Source organism: Ahaetulla prasina, chromosome 2, assembly GCF_028640845.1.
Source record: "Ahaetulla prasina isolate Xishuangbanna chromosome 2, ASM2864084v1, whole genome shotgun sequence".
NCBI lineage: Eukaryota > Metazoa > Chordata > Lepidosauria > Squamata > Colubridae > Ahaetulla > Ahaetulla prasina.
The window spans coordinates 282,227,182-282,232,802 of record NC_080540.1 but is presented as its reverse complement, the minus strand read 5'-3'; the positions used below and the strand labels follow the sequence as shown (position 1 = coordinate 282,232,802).

At 39.2% G+C, this 5,621-nt stretch overlaps 1 protein-coding gene across 2 annotated transcripts in view; it reads right to left on the bottom strand.

Moving 5' to 3' along the window:
* CCBE1 (collagen and calcium binding EGF domains 1) overlaps nt 1-5,621 on the bottom strand; it is a 203,781-nt gene that overhangs the window by 112,501 nt on the left and 85,659 nt on the right. The window lies entirely within an intron of this gene.

Sequence of the window (5,621 nt, the reverse complement as noted above, 5' to 3'; positions counted from 1 at the left end):
TTCTATTCTATTCTATTCTATTCTATTCTATTCTATTCTATTCTATTCTATTCTATTCTATTGTTTCATATTGTTTAAACATACCTAATACTATTGCCTTTCAGTTTCTAGACCTCCCTCTTATTATTACATATATCTTGTTATATAGATAGATAGATAGATAGATAAAAAACAAGATATATGTAATATATATATATGTAGGTCTTTGGTTATTTGGGTTTTCTCCCGCGTAAAATTGGAAGTGTCCTGGCGACGTTTCGATGAAGTCTCATTCGTCATCTTCAGGCTTCAGCTTCGTGCTTCTGGGAGCAATGTGTGATTGCAGCTGTTTCTTCCTTTTTAACTGCTAGTGGGGGTTTGAACTGATTGGGTGGGAGCTTGGCTGTGCTCTGATTGGATGGGTGTTTTTTTTGTGCTCTGATTGGCTGGGGATGTGTCCTGTTTGGGTGGGGGCTTGGTTGTGCTCAGATTAGTCTGAGTTGAGCTGGTGAGCTGCATTGCTGTTGTTTGGCTTCGTGGTCGTGGTCGTGCTACATCTTCATAGTAGGTGTCAGTCTGCTGCATGTATGGATTGGAGGGATTTGAAATGGCTAATGTTCCAAGACACTTCCAATTTTACACGGGAGAAAACCCGAATAACCAAAGACCTACAACACCCGCGAAAACCTCAGAAAACAAATATATATATATATATATATATATATATATATACATACATACATATATATATATATATATATATATATATATATATATATATATACATACATACATATATACATACTATTATTCCTCTCTTATTTCTATCTCTATTTTAACTTTTTTCTATGTCACCGTAATATTCAGACGTTTCTTTTCTATCTTCTATCTTTCACCTGCTTTGTTATTCATATTTCCCTTATTTAGCTCTTCACATCTATTTATATTAAAGTTTCATCCTTCATTCTTTCATTGTTCAGTGTTTCAATGTACACTTCTAGTACCAATCACAATCATTTACACATATAGAATAAATCTATTCATGTTCTTTCCAATCATCCAATCCATGTGATTCTATTATTAATACACATGTTTACATTAAAATATATTCTTTCATTCTCTAATCACCCAAAAAGACATGCTTTTGAAGGTATCATTTCCAGATCTTTAATTTCCAAAAATAAGGCTAGGTGTGTTAAGTCTCCGTAAAGTAAATAGCAATAGCAATAACAGTTGGATTTATATACCGCTTCATAGAGCTTTTACAGCCTTCTCTAAGCGGTTTACAGAGTCAGCATATTGCCCCCAACAATTTGGGTCTTCATTTTACCCACCTTGGAAGGACGGAAGGCTGAGTCAACCTTGAGCCTAGTGAGATTCGAACTGCCAAATTGCAGGCAGCCGGCAGACAGCAGAAGGGGCTATAAGGGGCGTGCATAAGAGCACAAAAGTGCCTACCATTCCTGTCCTATTGTTCCCTTCATTATATCAAATTAATATAGTTGATGCATATTTTTTTTACTTATATATATATATTTTCTTCAAGATATGTTGTTTTATCTATGACAATTGTTTGTGTATACTGTTGTGACAAAAAGAAATTTAAAAAAAAGTATCCTTCTGAGCAAAAAGCATCATTTCCATCCTAATACCTGACAAGCCACAACATCACCACCCCACTTTATACAATCTCCACTCAAATATATTTTTAAAATGACCAAGTGGGCTAATGAACTGAAATGGACCGTTTTATATTTCCTCTGCACTCAGCATTCAGATCAAACAGGCCGTCTTTGTTTGGGAACCCTCTTAGCAGAGTCATCTAGTAAAGTCAATAGACATACAACATTTTCATACTGTCCAAAAGAGACAATCAACAAGCCAAAAAAAAGGGGGGGAACGAAAACACCTCCCCACCAGCAATCAACATTCAGATAAGCATAGATTAACACCAAGATTAACATCAAACCGACAATCAAGAAGTAAACAAAATTCCATTCAAGGAACTACCAACTCTCTAACAGGAAACAGCCCAACCAAAGAACCTCTAAGACCACTTCCCACCAAAACTGGCAGGACAAGTTACTAGAATATAAACTGAGAGCAAACCATACTCCTTACAAGCACTGATGATGTTACCTAGTTTGGTTAAAGGCATGCCTGCAGGAAAACAAGCAAGCTCACAAAACACCAAGGACCCTTCATTTCAACCGTGAGCTACCAATATTATTATAATATTTTTATTATTATTATCTACTACAACGTCCTACCTGTCAATGACTATTTCAGCTTCAACTGCAATAATACACGAGCACACAATAGATACAAACTTGCAGTAAACTGCTCCAAACTCGACTGCAGGAAATACGACTTCAGCAACAGAGTGGTCACTGCCTAGAATGCACTACCTGACTCTGTGGTTTCATCCCCAAACCCCCAAAACTTTAACTTTAAGACTGTCTACTGTTGACCTCACCTGATTCCTAAGAGGTCTTTAAGGGACATACATAAGCGCACCAGCGTGCCTACTGTCCCTCTCCTACCGTTCCCATTTATTTGTACCCATGTCCGGTATTCATAATCATGTTTATACTTATATCTGTTATCTTATACATGCTTGACAAAATAAATAAATAAATAAATAAATAAATATTCTCCTTTATCAATTAGTAGAGCATTCTGCAAGCTAATAGCTTCCGTGTTGGTATTTACGAGGTAGATATCAAAAACTGGTTCAAAGAGTCCACCTAGATTTAAAAAGTAATGTTTCATTCCCCTCCAGTCCCAATACAGGAGTCCTCTGGTCTGCTTGATTGTTTTTTTTAAGGCAGCTCTTCTTTTACAAGGAAGGCTGATTTTATGGGAACAAAGCAATTAGGGCAGGTTTTGCAAGATGTCAGTATTTTAAGTAAGCAAACTCTTAGAACTTTGGAGAATAACTCTCAACCTATGTGAGAGACAGAAACAGAAACCGTGTGTGTTTAAGGAGGGGAAAAAAACAGAGGTTTGGGACAATGAGAGAATGATGAAAAGCAGATACAGAGAATATGGCAAGCCAGCTAGAAACAGATCAGATCTTTTGCCTGGAAAGCATGTGATTCCTTCTTGCCTTCATTTATTCTCTTGCATGGTTGCCTATTTGCAAAGGTAAAGTTAAGAATAAAACTTCTTCAAACTGAACTAAAATCTGGGTGACTTCATGAATAGGTTCGTGTCAATTTCTTGGCAGCAATAGAGAGATGTTTTGTCATCACTTATGAGGCTTTTTTGTTTTTACTCTAGCCTCTCTCCCAAATTCAACCATGCTCAATCCTACTTAGATTTTGAGGTCTCATCAGAATCGCCATGCTGCTGCCATCTGACTGCAACCACTATTTCAAAAATTCTTAAAGATCCATCTCATCCTGGGCACAATTTTTTTAAATTATTTTTTTAATTAATTTTTTAATCTGGCAGACAGTATAGGACAGGGGTCTGCAAACTTGGCTCTTTTAAGACTTGTGGACTTCAACTCCCAGAGTTCCTCAGCCAGCTTTGCTGGGAGTTGAAGTCCACAAATCTTAAAAGAGCCAAGTTTGCAGACCCCTGGTATAGGACAAGAAAAACAAGGACAAATAGGCTGAAAGACAGGTTCTATCCCAGAGCAGTAACTATATTGAATTCTACTGTATAATGCAGTGGTGGCAAACCTTTTGCTCACCGAGTGCCGGACAGGTATGTGCTTTGCGCGTTTTGCGCGTGCATGTGCATATTGCATGATTCCTCCCCCATGCGCACAGCTTTTGTGTGCCCCCAATGCGCTGCATGTGCAATTGCACAATCTGCGCATGTGCATGATTTTTGCACACGCAATGCATATGCACAAACGTCTGCGCATGTGCGTGTTGCACACCAGTACTCTCTCATGCATGTGCAGGAGAGCTCCGAAAACCAGCTGGGTCCCCTGAATTGTGCACATGTGTACCAGAGGCCCGCGTACCAGCTGGGGCACACTTGCATACACAGCTGCAGGTGAGTTGGGTGACACCTCGCATGACCAGAAAAATGACTCTGCGTGCCACTTCCAGCACACGTGCCATAGGTTCGCCATCACAGGTATAATGTAATATTAATGCAATATAAGGGGTTTTCATTTCAATTGTATAGAATGTGACGGATGTGTGTTTTTGTTTTATTTTTTATAGTTTTCTTATCTATGATGTACACTGAAGATGGAATTTAATTTTGTTATATGAGGTGCAATGACAATAAACTAAACTAAAAGGCCACAAGTGTCTAGAGGTAATCAAAACATGGGACAGTCTCGTAGTTCAAAAATGCAAAATAGTTCAAAGCAGCAAAATCTTGGTTTAATTCGAGATTGCAATACATGGAACGAGCCACGAGAAATCACACTGTAGAAATTAACACAATTAGTCATCCTTGTCTATTCGTTCAGGACAAGTGGCTGTGATGGGAGCTGCTAAGCAGACAGGTGGAAAATTATAAGCTCTGTAAAACAATAACAACATAAAGAAAGGGGAGCTTAAAATCTAGTATTAATATCTAGCATGAATTCATGATCACCCAAAGGAAGTTTTTATTTATATATATATATATATATTATCCTGTTGTTAAAGTGTTCAGTTTTGGCGATAGTTCTGGTCTTTTTAAAGTCAATTAAAAAGTCAATTAAAAAAAGACTTTAAAAAGACCAGAACTATCGCCAAAACTGAACACTTTAACAACAGGATAATCAGAGAAGCCATCGAGATAGAAAAACGCCCACACAGCATGAACAAACGAGATGATACCTCCCGCCTACCAGCCATTTGGAAACCCGCCCTTATTGACAAACGAGTCCCTAACACGAGGAATGACACCAGACCCACACTCACGAGGTCCACACAGGATGTCACCACCACACATCCACCCAGAAAGCAGACCCAAACCCACACTGATCAGGAAGCACGACCAAGGACCAGAAGCCAGACCGCAGCTGCAACATTAGCCATTTCAAACCCCTCCAATCCATACATACAGCAGACTGACACCCACTGTGAAGATGTAGCACGACCACAAACACGAAGCCAAACAACAGCAATGCAACTCACCAGCTCAAACCCCCCTGCAACTCACATTAATCTGAGCACAACCAAGCCCCCACCCAAACAGGACACACCCCCAGCCAATCAGAGCACACAAAAACCCTCATCCAATCAGAGCACAGCCAAGCTCCCACCCAATCAGTTCAAACCCCCACTAGCAGTTAAAAAGGAAGAAACAGCTGCAATCATACATTACTCCCAGAAGCACGAAGCTGAAGCCTGAAGATGACGAATGAGACTTCGTCGAAACGTCGCCAAGACACTTCTAATTTTACACGGGAGAAAACCCAAACAACCAAAGACCTACATATATATATATTTATTTTCAACTTGTCTCTTTGAAATTGTCTTGGTGGCATCTTCAACTGATGCGCTTACACGTAAGTCCTTGATTTACAACCATTCCTTTAGGAACCATTCAAAGTTGCAATGGTGCTGAAAAAAGTGACTTACATCCAGTCCTTGCACTTAAAACTATTGCAGCACCCACATGCTCAGGTGAGCAAAATCAGGGCACTTGGCAACTGGCATGAATTTATGATGCTTGGAGCATCC